We start from the raw sequence: 17,734 nt of genomic DNA, 5'->3' as shown, positions 1-17,734 counted from the left end.
CTACCGTGCACGCATTTATGGCGGAAGAATGTTCCTCTTTGGTCAGGACAACTAAAACTCAGGCAAGGCTCTCACATGGGAGGCAGGGCACGGTCTTGTTGAAGTCTATAGATGGGATGAGGGGAAATGCCCCAGGAGCACCCTGCCGGAGTGGGTTAGGCACTCAGCTGAGTTGATATGGGTAGGAATAAAGGAGTAAAAATGGCTTCATAGTGGCATGAAATTTATCGTAGGAGAAAAGACAAAGGTTCAGACCCTTCCTGCCAACAGCACCACATGGCATGCATGCCCATCTTAACGCCTGCATGTGGCTATACAAGCAATTTTCTTGCAGTCATAAAGCTTCACAGCCTGCCCACCCTCTCATCACTCAGCTTGTCCCTTTCAAGTCAGGCCTGTATCTGCCCCTAATATTTAAATTGTCTAACTGTCCTATATTAACCTTAACATTTACGATTGCAAGTGTTTCTCTATTTCCTTCACTGCCTCAGATCACCCTTTGCTAAGGAAACCATCTACTTCTTGAGGGCAAAAAAGTTACAGGATCACTAATTTCTATCATACAGGAACAAGTGTAAACAAATTCACCTCCTTAAAGGCATTAATGGGGCAAATCACTGAGTGTGCTGTATCTCATCACTCGGCCAGACACTACAAGGGCAAGGCAGGGTGAGGTTGTTGACAGTGTTACTGCTGTTTTCCATCTTTGGAGATCTGCACAAGAGCCAGCCTTATCAATAAATTTGTTGTTGGTTCATTTTAAACAGAAATCATGGGCAAGCCATATAACTTGAAATCTAAGCCTTGCTGAACTGCACAAGTGAAGACAAACAGGTAGCATCCACATAGAAAACTAGATAAGAACTGGTATTTGAAAGTTTTAACTATGTTCCCTATCTTGTATTTACAGTGTGATGGAAACTGAACAAGGTTGCAAGATGATATGTGGCAAGATTACCCTTACTGGCTCTAGTTCCTTGCCCTAGATGATTTACAGGCTAAAATCAGGCAGACACAGTCACCAGACAAAGTTTAACAAAAGGAAAAAAGAAGTACAAACAAGATTTAACCGTATCTTCCTAGTTCCCATAGATGACAAACTGACCCCTATGACTCTGAGGTGTTAAGTTAGCTAAGAAACTGTTATCTCTACCTTGTTCTTAAACTCCAGTATTTTTATTTTAAATCCAGCTTCACACCTCATCTTTCTGCCACTAACCCATTAGCAAGATAACTTTGTTCTGGGGTACTGCACTACTGTCAATGCACCTCTATTCATCATTCCAGAAGAAGCCAAGCAGGACAGGCACGCCCAGTGCATTGACAGGTCTGGTACTGCTTTTGCTTTCCAAAAAAACCCTTGGCCTCTTTCTCATCTGAGGCACTCAGCTGCTGATCAGCTTCACTGTTTGTGTTTCGGTCAGTAAATGTGCCTTAGAGCAAGTTAGTTGCACTTCAGTATTCATTTGGAAAGCATAATTTAATAATAATGAAATTAAGGGAGCCAGTCATGGATTTTATTTTTTTTTCCCCCTCTCTGCCAGGCAGCAGTGCAATATGTTCCCTATTCCCACAACAGTACAGTTTGTACATTAGGCTTAGTTAAAGGCTTCCTTAAAATCTTCTACTTACTCTTAAAAGAAAACTAGCTCTCCTAATACAGAGGAAGTACTGGTATGTATATATTTTTTTTTTTTTTAATGTAATTCAAACCAGAAATGCTCCCACATAGTAAGATCAAAGAAGTATAACAAACACCACTTGCAGGTTACTTCAGTACAGTTCAATGTAATACTCAGAGTGCAGAAAGGCCCATTTTGAAGTGGAGTTAAAAGCTGTGTAGAAAAAGGGAAAAAAAAAAAAAAAAAGACATTTTCCTGTCTTACAAAGCTTTGAGATCTGAAGTCAGAACAAACTTGTGCTTGTATGTGCAGAGTTTGTGGGTGCACTTTGTTTTACAATATCACTACCCTGGAAAGAGCCTTGTTTAATTATACCATAGAAACGTATCAAAACTGGCAAGAGCACACTGCTCTGCAAGAGAAAGCAGCCCAGGAATTAACAACAGCAAGGCAGCAGAGGGGTGAGCACAATGGAGCAGTCCCACCGTACCTGAGCAAAACGGGCAGGACAGGTCCAGTGACAGCAGGCACTGGGCACATCCACACTCGCGAAGCAGTAGGACAAGGGCAGCAAGGTAAAACACAAGGTACCTACAGCGTAGCTCAGGCAAGGAAAAAAGCCTGAATTTAAACGCAGCATTTGGACCGGTGGACAAATTATGTGTGGGTGGGGACCCCAAGGTCTTGGCAAGTCCATAAATTGAATAATAGATGTTTTAAGCAGTTAGGAGATACATTTAAGGGGTACTTACTGTATAGATCTCCCATAACCTACTCTATATCTGAGTGGAAGGATGTAAAGAAAAACAGATACAGCCTTCTGTAGTTGTAATTTATCAGATAAACAGTCAACCCACCTACACAGTTGCCTGGTAGTTATCTTTACAGTTTTCAGTAAACAGAATTCATAATACCATACACATCAAAGGATCTTACAGATCATCAGCCAGAAAGTTTAGTGGGTTACACATGTGTTTAGAAATACAGCTTACAAATGGAATTATTGCCCAAATACACGTACCCTCTAATCCAATTTATTAAATGTCAAAATAGCATGGTTCATATGTCCACAGAGACTATATTTCTCTGAGTTTAGATCTATACACCAACCAATATTCCTTGCATATATCAGGTCAATTCATAAAACACCAGTTTATTACAGAAGCAAATATCCAAAGCACAAACAAATCAATGAACTTTATGCAATCACCAATAGAATGTGTATATACACACAACTTAGTAAAGTCATAGTACAAGACTCCTTTTTCTCTTATTTTATAATGTGCAGCAATCTAATATTGGCAAGATTTATGCTAATTATTTTGGGGATTTTATTGATGCAGTTTGCAGAACATTGATAGTACAGCAGGGCATCCTTCATGCTTAGTGACTGCTGGCTCAGACCTGGCCAATCTCATCACACAGCAGTGGTCGGTCAAAATCTCTATTGATTTCCATGGCAATTTGGTTGTGGCCCTATGCAGAAGACTTAAATTCACTGTGTTGCTCTAGTTCATTAAACTTTGGTGACTTACTTTAATTATCTGTTCTCATTTTCTTATTGGTAACTCCTTCATCTCCCAATCACAACTTCTTCAATATTGTAGACTGTTTAGGACAGAAAGTGCTTGGGACATAAGGAAATGGTATCCTGACATCTGTAGTTACTGGCTCAACTCACTACTCATTTTAGTTATCTAATAAAATTAAAGTGAACCCTCCCAATCTGGAAATGCAACCCCCAAACCAGGCAATGTCATCACTGTAACCTGTGATTTCCAATTTTACTTTGTTTGCCTAGTTTTGGAAAAGCCAAGGTTCAAGCATGTGATGCAAAATGAATTCATGACCAGCAAACAAAATAATCCTTCCATATGAAGAATGGTGATTAGTGGCTAATACTCTGTAAATGTTTTCCTGCTCTACCAATATGATACTGCTGAATATGTACAGCTATCAATTAAGAATTTTCACTGAGGTAAATATATTTATCATGATCTGTAAAAACCCTGTGTGATATGCGATACAAACCACAGGTAATTTATTTTCCTATACTGTGCACACACACACACAAAGTTTACTAAATGTGTTTCCCTTCTTCTGTAATGCATTTTTAGAGGAAAAAAAAAATAATTCTGTAAAGGTTAGTCCTGAGCTTGGAAATTATACCACAGTTCAATTTTACATTTTACTCACTTCTGTATGTAGTTTTCTGCTACCAGCTTTCTTCCATCAATGCTAACTTGAGAGCAGTATTGCTGATCTTGCTGCTCCTGTAACAAGCACTTGTAATTCCCCCTCACAAGATGATAAGCTCTGCTTTGGCAGGTGTATTTGGTACTCCCTGATGGTCCTCAGACTAATAAATACTTCAGGCTTCAGAGGCTACCTTCCCTTTGGTCTTTTTAAAGAACTAGTCAACTATAAAAAATGGCATTAACCTTTCTTTTAATTTCCCCCCCGATGGTAGTGCATGGGGCTTTCAGGAGTTTACTGGCATGAGCTGGAGCCAGCGTAACACTACCATGAGCTGACGTGGGAATAGCAACAGCGTGATAGACGTGGTCAGTCTCTAGTGACGGGAAACAGGTGAACAGAATTATTTCTAGTGCAAATTTCACAATACATGCCTACTTAAATGAAATGTGATGCGATAGTACTACTCATGTAACTGATAATAATTTACATGTAGTTAGGGTGGCTTTGTCACTGGATAAATATCCTTGAGGTAGCTCTGAAGAGGCAGGCATAGCACCAATAATGCTATCCAGAAATAGCAGTGCACTGCTTGAACATTACAGCTCTTTTAGCATAATGCTACACCTACAGCATACTATGGGGCATAAATGAGCTGAAAGGTCTGAAGTTCTTTATTTCAGCAAAGTCAGCTGTTGCTGTACCCTGATATGATAAATACCATATTTCAGACCTTTAGTGAGTATTCTTCACTCAGCGGATGTGAAACAACAGAGGAAATAATTAAACAAATTTAAATACATTAAAAAAAAATAAATCTTATGATAGAAGCTGAGACTGTAGTGATGTGTAGAGGAAACCTTACAAGAGAAGGGTCTGTCATCTGAAATGACTCTGCAGTTCACACTTCTACCCTGCTAGCTTTCTTCTACTTTATTTAGGCAGATAATTTTATATAGTTGTCAAGGACTTGGAGCCATGAACCTGACATTTGCACAACACAAGCAAAACTCTGTATTAAAATTTGTTTTAAAAATATAAAGAAATATCAAAAGCATGGTAGAACGTTTGTTGGCTTGAATGTGTGACAGTCAGATATTAAGGCAAATTCTTTACAAAAATATCAATATATCAAAAAGCCTGTAAGAATTCCAGAAGTCAAAGCTTTGTGTAAAACGTGAAAAAATGCAGTAAAATGGTGACAGTGGCAAAAATTACAGCTAAAATTTCTGCACTTAAAAATTACTTATGTTGGAGTAAGAAATAGATGCTCCTAAATGTTTTCTTTGAAATCCTTTCACAGAATAAAACATACAAATAAAAAGGAATAAACCCATTGAAATAATAGGAACAGCGTCTAAGACTTTAGATACCAATGCTTTACTCTGAGCTTCATACTCAAACTCTTCGTTTTCCTTGCTGTAGCCCTGTTGCCCAGACTTCTCTACCTGCCTTTTAGCTGTTCTGCTCTTTCTTCTCCTGCTGCATTTTGCTGCTTTGCCTACTGCCGGCCAGCGCTGGGTCCCTCCCTTTTCTCTATCTGACACTAAGGAAAATTCCCTCAGCCTAGCTGTTCAGCTGCTCCTTAAGGCTCGCCTCATGCCTCTACTGCCGTTAATTACCTCTGCTGCTTCACCTACATCATTTCTGAACAAAGGGCAGCAGCTAGGCCTGCAAAACCCACGGCGGCTGTGTGTAAACTCCCACATCTGTCCCTACAGATGAAAGTGCATTTCTATTTAAGAGGGAGGTGAATTCAAATCGGTAAATTAACAAAACCCCTCAGCAACCACCAAGTTACTAAAAGGGAAAATAACAGAAGGCAACCTAGGGAAAAAAATCCCCCACAACAATGCTTTCATTAAATTACAATTATTTGAAAAATTCAGGTAATAAAGCAATAGAAGAAAACACTATTATGATTGACACTCTGGTCCATTTCTGTTTCTCATCATCTAGTGCGAAAGAAATGAAGGGTTCAAACCAGTGCTGTGTCTCTTTAAATCATAGTCACTCAGCCAGCCTTTGAAAGATTAAGGGCAGTGATAAAAGGAGTTCCCAGTTCAGCCCAGATAGACAACCTTACACAGATTTAATAGGTTTTCAATAAGCATTTCCAAAGAGGTGCAAATCCTATCATATCCAATTGCTCTTAACCTTTTCAATGAAATCCTTCCAACTTTCCAGAACTCAGCTCCCCAGTTTTAATGAGATTGTCTAGGACAAAGGAAAATGAAGATAGCCACCTCCACTTTCTACTCGGTAAAAAAAGGATCAAGTACCTTAGCTTTTCAATTAATCTCTTACTCCTTCTCCTATCCTCAAATCAAAGCAAACTTGTTTGAAAGTTGGGTCATGTCACTCCTGTGCAGAATATGATTTGAGACATGAATTAGTCACAACAGCTTTACGAGTCTTAATCAGACATGGGTACATTGATATACTAAAAATAACTCTTCCCAGAGCTCCCTGAATAGATCTTGATGGATTTTGCCAGCAGATCATAAGTCATTCCTTTAGAAAAATCGTATCATTACAGACTATCTGAAATGCATATTGTCCCAACAATACCTGCTAAATGAATAATTTATTTTATCGTGCCTGGTATAACCAACTTAGAGCTGCTGTTATGCTGTTCTTGAAAGGGTGAGCATGGCAGCAGCCAAGCACCGACACGCTCCTAGCCCTGCTCACTTCTTAAGGCAACCTGCACAGAGATTGCAGAAATACTGGCAGGTGGTTTGCCTGATTAGGCAGAGAGGTATCATAACCTTCATAAAAGGCTGCCTGACCCTTGAAACAGAGACTGGTAGAGACAACAAATCTTATGCCATCTGAATTAAAGGTGAAGTTTAGTGCTAGGCATTAAATTTGGATGGTAGCATCGTGAAGATGTAGAGTACTGTGCTGCTGTAATACAGTCCCTTACAGAAAGCGACCACATTTGTGATTTAACAACCTCCCATGTCACGTTGCTTTTCAGAGGCTCTGTTAGAAGTCTTGAGCAATCTACCGAAGTTGTCACAGATGACCATTAACTAACCCGATGCAGCCTTCCAGCTGAATTTAATGTGCACTTTGATCTTGTTACCTGCTGGCTCCGTAAGAGTTTTCTGTCAATGCAGATGGTCATTTTGACCTTCTATATTGAATTTAACATTAATGTATTTTCTTTGAAAGTAGATACAACTTCTGAAAAAGCATCCAGTAGGTGAAAGTAACAATTGATAAGCAAGCAAGTTCCCTTTTGTGAAGGTGAGACTCTGAGAGTGCTTTTGAATTAAATCCCAACATTGTGATTCATCCTTTTTGCAAAAGGTAAGTGAGAATGATAAGAATCAGCATGAAAAGATTTTTTCACAAGATTTTACAGGCAATAATGTGGAGAGCTGGAAGTAATTTTATAACCAGTATGAGAATGGATAGAAAAAGAAAAAGATAGCCTTAACTATTTCAGACCGTACCAAGTCTTTTAATGTAGATCTGCTTTTCTTCAAGCTAAACCTCGTTTGCTTTATGTAAATTGTAAAATGGCATTGACTTTCTAGTTTTTACTTTTAGAAAACTTAATTCATTATTAAGAGATTTTAAATCTGAAAGATTTAAATAGGATATAGTTTATAAAGATTTCTAGAATACGAGGTTAGCTTTGAGTTACATGTTTGCTTAGAAGAGGCTGTTGTCTTACATTTTCATTTGCTTTTCCCTGGAAATGGAATCTGTACTTCCACAAGGAATGGACATGCCACCGTTGCCTCATTGGTTTTATTATTGTTATTAGTTTCTTAAAGAAACAGATTGCTATTTTATATTTGAATTCCCTTCCACCTCTGTTAACTGCCTCTGTTACGGCTTTCTTAGACTGAGTAGTTTGTTGCACCTAAATCGTTCAAAATTTGTAATGCTTTGAAGAATGCCATAGTTACAGAGACAATTACGTTCACTACCAAACCTGCCAAACCAGAATTAAGCAATGTCAACTAATTCTGAGTTATTTAAGTAGTTACTCTTTTGTTTGTGTATGTGTGTGAGCAAGATCCCGTAGTTATCGAGTTACTCCCAGGTTTCAGCGTTAGCCCTTAACACACCTCCTTCCTTGCAGGTTGGATTTATTTTTGCTATTTTAATGATGAGGTTTGACACAATAGAAAGTGTTCAAATCTTCCTAAATTTCCTGAAAACTGTAATAGCTCACTACTTTCTGCATTTTCTGCCAAGTTTCTCTGAGCCAAGATGGATGGGAAAATATGATCTTTGGCAGTAGACGAAAAGATTCGATGCTGCTGTGAAGCTCTGAGTAAGAGGCCAAACTGTGCTAAAATACATTGTAGGATCAAGTTAAATCAATCTGCTCATTGGGATTGCATCAATGTGACCATGAGCAATATTTTATGGATGAAACTTCCAAGGTTCTGTGTTACATAGTGTGTGGTTTCATCCTTCAGGTTCAGTTTATATAGCATGAAGGTAAAGGAGAGGTGAAAAGAGAATGATTGTTTGCTGTCTTGTAGCATATAAAGTAAGAAGCATCAAAAAGCAAGCCTGAAACAAAAAAATGAATAACTTACCAATATGAAGTTAAACCAAAAGATAATAAAAGTTTGGGAAAAAATGGCTGACAAAGTCATAGAAGAAAAAAAAATCATGAAGCATTTGTAAATATAATGGTATGACTTCTGTTTTAGGAAGTCCATAGAGCAAGTTAGTGGACAGTAGAACAATATATTGAGGAATAAATGCATAAAGCATAGATATGTCCTTTCTGGTACATACTCTTCCCTAAATATTCCCAACCCAAATTGCCACAGAGTACTGTTACATGGGCCTTTGATGTGGCCGCACTTGTTGTCTACAGGACAAGACCAGTATATGTGTTTTAAAATGTTTGGTTGGTTTTTTTTTTCTTCTCCTTACAAGTAACAGAATACTATATAAAAAACATATTTATTTTGTTGGCAGTTGATGCAAGTTTGAGAAACAATGCTGTAACGTGCTAACAGAAAGGTTGATGTTTAGACATCTCGATAGTAAACAAGATTCTGTATTCACTTTGGACAAATTTTGAGGGGAAAACACATCAAGAATAAAGAAGAGGATAGCATCTAATTATCTGTGAGACTGGTATAATATTGAGATTACATTTGTATATGTGTATTGCATATTTCTTTGGTTATAGGATATACAACATCAAGATGCACCTGTAGTCACAACTCTTTCATTTTTTAATAGAAATAAAAAGGGTAAAATCTTGTGGAAAAGCTTCCTGTTTGTGCTAAAAACTGCATGGTGCAACAGGGTGGAGAGAAGCTTGCTGATCCTCCTACAAAAAAAAAAAAAAAAATCCACATAAAAAAATCCCACTATCACCCCCTCAAAATTAGCAAAAGTTATCTTTAAATTTTTCTCCTGGTGCAAGAGGGAGGCTGCATGCTGAGGCTGTTTCTTTGCAAAGCCACTGCTGGCTGATCTAGATGGTGGCTTTGCTCTGTTCCCTTTCTGAGGCAGTAAACATCAGAACCCTACATATCTGCCCTGTTGAGACAACAGTATAAAGCACTCGCCGGTACATTCATTTCAGGCAAGTGTATTTATCTATTGTTTTAACAGCTGCTTCAGAAACACCCAGGGAACCCAAGTCTATGGTTTAAACTCTGTTTTGTAAATGTGGGCTAAACATCCCAGAGCAGACAACGTATTTTCTCTATATTCTGGATGTTCTGTGTCACCATCTCCTTTGCCTGGTGTATACAGATGAAGGTTTTGCAGGCTGGCAAAGTAACATAGCCCAAATCGATTCTGTGCATTTATATAATTAGCAAATTCGGTCTATTTATAAAGGTGTTCCTGTCATGACATTTTTCCATATTACTGTAGTAAATTCCTATTAAAAATTTTTGTGCTATACCTGCACTGGCACCTACATGAGCAAAAGATTTCTGTTTGGCTGCATTCTGTACCCTGTTTTGCCATTTACACTGGACTCCAGTTTCATTGCAGTCTATTATAAATGTTTCTCCTTGTTACAAAGACTTTGCTTGTCTCTGTGATGGATCATAAAAAGCAGGATAACCTTTTAGAATGGACAGCCAGCTCATAGAGTCGAGTGCTGTCACAACTTTTTGATAGATTGAGGAGGGAATGGTAAAACCCATAGTGCAGGTGAGTAGAATTCATTTTAGCCTAAATGAGAATCAGGAGTTCATGAAAGTATAGGTTAGCTCCTGAGCTTGATTTGGCTGTTATAAATCCATACTATCTAGGCTGATTTATTCAAATATGCATCTGGTGTCCAAGAAGTCTGTATTCCTGTTTTCAAAAAAGCCACAGAGGACTCGCTAAACTAGTTAATATTATCAAGGAAAGACTTTATTCTTCTCCTGGTGATGGTTATGACAGCTGGATTAGGATTATGTGAATGAACTGGAGAAAAAATGAGTGTTCATTTACAGCTTCAAAGCAGTTGTATGTTACAGAATGGCAAAAATTATCATAGGCGGGGGGAGCATGGAAATCCGCCACAGTCCGTCATTTCTTCTTTCCTGCACATAAGGGAAGTGAGCTCCTTTTCCTTCATCGTGCACAAATATAACCTAACAGGGTGCTCGGAGCCCTTGTAGCATCCTGGTATGATTTATCACATTATTCTTATTTGTCCCCTCATCTGTACAGCTTGAGGCTTAAGAGGAGGACACAAGTGACAGATTGTTCAGCAAAGCACAAGGTACCGTTTCTAAAACGTATTCATCATGTAGCAGGGAAGAGAGGGGTTTGTAATGCCTGCTTTGTCTGCGTTATTTACATATCCTGACAATGTGCAAGGCAGCTGGGGGCAGCAGGAAACTGAGAGGGTTGAGAGTGCACTGCTCACATTGCTTCCTTCAGCACATTCCGCTGGGGGAGAACAATGCAGGCCTTTCGGAAGATTTAGTGACTGATTTGCAGAAGAAAAATATCAAACCGTACTACAGACATGAGCAGAGAGCCATCCAAGAGGAAAGAGCAAGGATTCCTTTTATGTATTGTCTTTCTGGACAGTGAAGGCTCAGCACACTCTGTCATCTGTTCGTGGAGGGACCTGGTATTTCTCTTACGAGACCAAATGTTTCAGCTGCAGAATGTTTCATATCCAATGTAAAGCAAGTTCCTCCTTTGACAGGTCCAGTTGTAGTTCACGTAATGTAATCACCAATCTAGAACTTGTTCTTTAAATGAATGTTTAAATAAAGAAGATAAACCTCATTCTGCCGTGGGTTATAATAGCAGTAATCTCATCTGCTTCAGAGCAGAGCCAAGCTGGTGGTCAAGGCAGCAGAACCAAGTCCTTTGTCTTACGTATAGAACAAAAAGAAGATATGTTGTTTGAAAATAATGTTTTTTAACGTAATTCTTCTTCTAACAACACACAGTTGGGACAATTTGACACATTACATGGGCTGTTTTCCTTCTCTTTGTTTTTACTCCCCCCACCCCCACCTATGCACACTTAAGGAATCCTTCTTTTGAAGCACCTATTTATCTGAAACTACTCTGATTAAGAGTTTGGCCTGGTAATTTTATGCTAGCAGAGGCCAACTATTTATATATATAAATAATAAATGGATATTAAGGATGAGAAAGGATTTCAATGGTTTTAAAGATAGAAAAGAAGTGCTGCAATATGTAGAACTATGTAGAGTTCTGAGTTTTGATAATATCAGTGTGACCTGTTGTATCCAAACACCTCTGAGCAGATGGTGATCAGCATCTGGAGATTTGGATTAGGCCTGCTTACCTAAAAATACTACTTCTTCTGGGTTTGGGTGTACTTGATGCTTAATATGTACGTTCAGGTTATGTAGCTATTTGTATGGTGACATATGTATACACCGCGGCATTGCTTAGGAGACTCAGACCTGAGAAGGAATGGTGCAAGCTGACATTACTTGTCTCTGTTTTCCTCTTGGATCAGCTCATTGGCACTTGCTGCTGACCTTTATCAATACTCTCTACCTTCCTACACTGGGCTGTATATCTCTCATTCACTTCCTAGTTACATTTTGTGGAAATAGGAAGAAATCATGGTTATATTAAATGACTAACATGAGTATGGAATCTGGTTCCCCCCTTGCCATTTGGCAATCCTGACTGTATGTAGGCACTCCAGCTGTCTGTACAAGGTACACTGGAATGAGATTCAAAACAGCTCTCAAAGTAGTCTCAAACTAAGATTTATTTGAAATCTATAAAAAAAAAATAATCAAGTTTTCTAACTGGCTAATCTGTTACAGACTTTCAAATAATATATGTCCACACCAAAAACCTCAAAATATTAAGACAACAAAAAACGTGCAATATTTGTGTTGAAATATTAATAGTGACAGTATATTTATTTAAAAGATTGTGTTATAGTTACGGAGAGGGAAGCAAGTAATAGATGAATGGCCAAAGTACTAAAATTTTGCAATATATAAAAAAAATTAATTGCATGTAGATCTCACTGATGTTAAAACTTTTTTTTTTAATGATTGTGCCAGTAGTTTTGACTTACATATCTTCAGCACGGCTGGGGTGACCGCATCTTTTCTTGTTCTACTGCAGTGCCCAAATGAAAACCTGAAATTCTAAGGGTGACTAAAGGAAGTTTGATATTATGCTCTAGATCTAACTAGAAGCAAGTCTAAGTCTTCACTTTAATTAATTACCAAAACTTCAATTAGATTTTTCTGGATGAATAGAATTAACAAGATAAATTAAACTCAAATAAACAGTGATCTTCCTTTTCTAGCTTTTCTTACTCAATGGGTTATTTATGGAGGCACCCACACTTTCTCTTGTTGGAGTAGAAAAATAACTGTATGCTATTGTTGCACCATATGCTACATGTTTAGAACACATGGAAACTCAAAAAAATGAATAATGGTTAGAAATAGTCCAACAACACACGGTATCTACAGGTTGATTGCAGTAGTATATTGAACTGACACAAATATGACACCAAGACAATTTTGGAATAGTTTTGACTGTCCAACAGGGGCCAGTATTAGCCTGTATGTACCAACAAATGTGTACATGCATGTGTTCCCCTGAGTACATACACCTCGTTAGAATACTTTCAAATGCTTTAATGATGCTTCCTACCCAAGCAAAGCTAGAAGATGCATAAAACTTCATGAGGAAAATCATGACGAGATTTCTACTGCAAGTTATTCACTAAATATTTATCAGGTTATTTTAGTTTCTCAATAAAAACTGGCAAAGTGTCTTTGAATCTTCATCAGTGTGTTTACACTCATCACTTTTAAAAGTTCTGATGCTTCATCTGCTATGATTTGTTGAGTTGCCAATGACAATTTTAAGAGCTAACAAGACAAGGAAGAGCATGATTAGATAACTTGAGAAGTTATCTATTGCTCAATCATTGCTGGAGCTGAATCTGGTCTGTAACTCCTCTGAAGTATGTTGACTTTTATTTAACTGTATGCTTGACCAAAAAAACTCAACTCACTAACATCTCTGCCTTGACTTGGTGCATGTGCAGAAGTGTGAAATAACTATCCATGGTCATCTATAGTGAGTCGTTAAATGAAGCTAGCAGAGAGCGTGTCAAAAGAAAGTGAAAGGAAAGGGGCCTGTCATGCAAAGAGTAGTTAAATGGTGTGGAATTCATTCTAGAACATTGTAGACAGTAAAAGGCTATTTAAATTGAAGATAAGACTGGACAACTCAACGGAAGAAAAATCTATTATGAGCCCTGGTCACTGGAAACAGAAAAGTCTTGTGAAAATCATTGTTTTCATGCCCTTTCCTTTTTCTCTTTCCTAATTGTCACTTTTGATGGTTGTCAGAAACAGAATGCTGGGCTGTATAGATCTCTAATCCACTGTGGCTGGTTTTACATCCTTAATTTGTCATTTTTTGTAAAGTAGATAACATACTTTTCCTAACCTTTATTTGTCCACTCTACATGTGTAGCCATCCAATTTCCTCAACATATAAAATGCATAACTAGCAACTCATATATTTTTTTTCTATATTTTATCCATTATATTTTCACCTAAATATTATCTAACAGATTGTTTCTCCAGACATTAAAGAACTTAAATGCAACATAACGCTCTGCACAGGACATCTTTAAGAATTTATTTTTTTTTCCCCTAAGATCTGTAGAAGAAAAAAAGATAGTCTGTATAATGAACAATAAAGTTGTAATCAAACCTGAGCTTGCTTAATCAAGTGGTGAAGCTAATTTCAGAGATCTAAACCCTTTATCTGATCATCAGATTTCATTTATAATAAGGGAGTCACAGCTTGAATCTTTCCCTTGAGCTTTGCTATAATATACTTATGCAGAGATGTGATTTCTAAAGTTAGACTGGATAGACCATGCAAGAAGATGACTTTGGGAGATGGTTTTGCCTGTTAAATGGGCCAGCTCTTACACAATTCTTAAACAAGGGAGAATATGAAATGGATATATCACTGAATATACAGTTCTGGAAAACTTTTATGACAGGAAAAAAAAAAATCTAACATTGATGTACACTTATGCATCTCAGATGCCTCAAGTTAACTATTACCTCAAAGATACTATTTTAGAGTGACTTTTGATTAATTTTATTTTCCCCCAATATAAAGATAATGCTCCCTTCATTTAACACCACCTTACACATTTTCCCTGTCTTTGCTTATATATAGAAATGTTGTTATTATATGTAGCTAAAAATGTATCTCTGTTTCATCTACACCAGTGGGATCCAACACCAAGAAGAGTAGAAACTTAATTTCTTTGTGCCTTTTGGTTATTTCAAGCTTATTCACGTGTTGTTTACTGGAGTTTGTACAATGATCTGTCGAATGATGCATGTGAACAGCTCACGCCATTTTGGGGAAAAAAAAATTGCATCATTTCCTTTGAAGAACTTCTTTATTCCTCCAGCTTACAGCACAGTTCATGCGCCCAGGGCTATTTGCTGCTTTTACAATAAAGTACCAAACTGTGGCACGCTATAGGAGCAAGCTGGCACAGCTGCGGTTAGCTGCCAGACCAAGGAGGCGAAGGTAGCGTTCCTCCCACTCTGCACCTCCACTCCAGTTTCCCTTTTCCCTCTTTTGAAAACACTTCCCACTGAGAAATACATAAATTGCTGTTGGCTTAAGTGTAGGATAAGCAAAGTAAAGTGTGCAGCTCAGCAGCTCTAGTCTTCTGTCTGCTCCGTTTAATACCTATGTCCTGAGTTTCACTGAACAGTCTACTCTAACCCTCAAAGGAAAACCCCATTGTAATCAAGACATTCCATCAAATTAATTAGCTAAACCGTGCTAAACATTCTCAATTTTAGTATGAAAACACAAACTGCTTTTGGTGCCTTTGAAAGGGGGGTAACAAGTTTCCTTTTAATGAAATTAGACTTTCTTTGACTCAAAATAAAGCTCCAAACCGGAAGGAAAGAACGTTGGCCTTGGTAGAACAAATAGCTAAATTCAATTTGGATTTGACTCTTCAGGTTTTTAGCTTGAAGTTCAAGCAAATTCAGACACTGTTTGTATTTCTTGCAAATATTTGACTCCCCTTTAGAGCAGAACCTCTCCTTCTCCAATACAGCAGTCCCTTTATTTTTGGCTTTTATGTTCAAGAAGCCACGGCATAAAGATTACAGACCTTCATTGGATTTGATTTGACTCTCATCAAGATGTTTTTACATTCTTTCTTACTCTCTTCCCCCTCTTTGGCAATGCGCTTGCATCCAGCCACTCAGATTTCTACAGTGGGGTGCTGGTTAGAGATTTTACAGGGGCAGATGTGCAATGCAGGACCTGTATGCTCCTTCTGTTCTAGGTAAACCGTGTCACAGGAGCTGCGTATTACAAGACACTGATCCTTCTACATTTACCCTGTTTAAATACTTTAAATAACTGTGTTAATTTTTTACCACTTTCCCACAAGATCATGCTGAATTTATCTTTGGTACGAATGACTGGGCATTCTGATATGGAGATCGTGTTATGATTTAAAGCAGGTTGTATTTTTTGACTCTGAATCAGTAATTAAAAAATAAAATTCTTTAGGTTTTTTTTCTAAGCCTAAGATTATTGTTCTGTGAGATACAGAAAAAAATCCATTTTTCTGTATTATAGCACTCTCACCTACGAGAAGGAATGTCATTAAGTAAGGCATTTCAAATTACAGTCTAGGTCTTGCTTTCAAACGCCCTACTGTGCAATTTGGATTTTGAATACTGGATTTCCTCATTATCCAGCATGGATAGACAGAGCAAAGGAAGCGCACCAGAAAGCAGCCTGTGCCTGTTGTATATTTAACAAACCTCTGTATGTGTGTGTTTATAATACAGGCTGTCTTTTTGTTGAATTTCCTTTGATTTATTTGCACTAATTGGTGACAAATGAGAATCATGATTCAGTTTCAACAGTGCTTTAAAGTACTTTCCCTTTCGCAAGAGCATTTGGAGATTTTAAAAACTGTTATGGAATGTGAAATTCCCATCGTTTCTGCAAAGCCACAATACTTGCTTCATTTTTTTCTTCTAATGCTCTTTTGTTGTTACTTCCAGCCTTTTCTTTATAGTCCATAGTATAGTTTTTCTAAAGGAAGAATGAAGACTTCCTACATATCCAATCATCCACTAATGATGAATTCTAAAGAATTAAAAGACTAAACTGAAGTACAGTCACACTTTTTATATATCTATATAATTAATATTCTGTATAAGAATACAAAATAAAAATTTCAGAAGGCAACATTTATCTTCTACATTTTTTGCTGCTGTTTAATCCAACATAAGCTGTGATTTCCAAACAGTTGTAAAGCTGAGGACTATCACATTGAAGTTATTCGCCCTGTTCTTTTCTATCTTGATACAGATATGTACTATATACACAGAGCAGATATATGTTTGGAATAGATGTGCATATTTGAACTGATATTGTTAATACAAACAGTGCACAGTAATTGCTTGACTGCATTTTTAAATCCTTTGAACAATTCATACAACTTAAATGACTCACCAGGTCTGACATTTAAGAGGTTCAATCTAACTACAAGCTAACAGCTTTGACTATACAGTTGGTAAGATCTTTTTTCATGCATAATGTGATAAGTAACAGTAATATGCACAAAACCTGGACATTTAAACATAATTTCATACCATTGAGCAGCTTTTGCTCCTGAATGACTGGTTGCTATTACAGATAGGAGAAAGAAATGATCAAACTCAAAGCATCACAAACTTTTAATAACACACAGTTCTCCACTTAGAACAAATTTGTCATGCTTGTGGATATGTGGTAGGTCAGTGGAAGCTCAGCATGCTCGTTCCCCTGCGTTTTAGTTCTTAAGAGGCATCTTTGTTTTAAATTTGTCGTTTGTCTATGATACTAAAATCTACCAGGTGTACTGTGGGAACAACTTGTCTTAGAAAATATTAGACTTTTTGCCACATCCAGTACAAAACATTTCTTAACTTCTCCTATGTCATCTCATCTTTTTAAATCAGCAAATAACAGCTATCATAATCATCCTCATCTAAGAAAACAACAAGGATAATAAAACAAAATATTTTAGAGAATGAATATTTGCTCTTTCTTTTGACAGCTTTAGTGCCTGTAAAATTATTTTATACTGTCAGCTGTGCTAACCTTTTTGGATCAAATGAGAATGGATCATGAAAACTACCTTGGAGATGTTAAAACTGACTGCATGTCTCCTTTACAGAGTTAAACTTTCTGCAAGGGTTCTGTTAGGTAGCTATAGTATCTACTAAGAGGACAATATAATAAGTGGAAAGGATGTTCCTGCTGTATTATACAAGAAATAGTGTGAACGGTAGGTAACTCACTGTGAAATATATAATTAATCCAAGCTCTCTCTTTTATTTTTTCTTAACATACCATGCAACTAAGAATTAAGAATTTCTTTTCTG

The sequence above is a fragment of the Falco peregrinus genome, chromosome 1 (genome assembly GCF_023634155.1).
Source record: "Falco peregrinus isolate bFalPer1 chromosome 1, bFalPer1.pri, whole genome shotgun sequence".
In the NCBI taxonomy this organism is placed as follows: Eukaryota; Metazoa; Chordata; class Aves; order Falconiformes; family Falconidae; genus Falco; species Falco peregrinus.
This window is presented reverse-complemented; position numbering follows the sequence as displayed.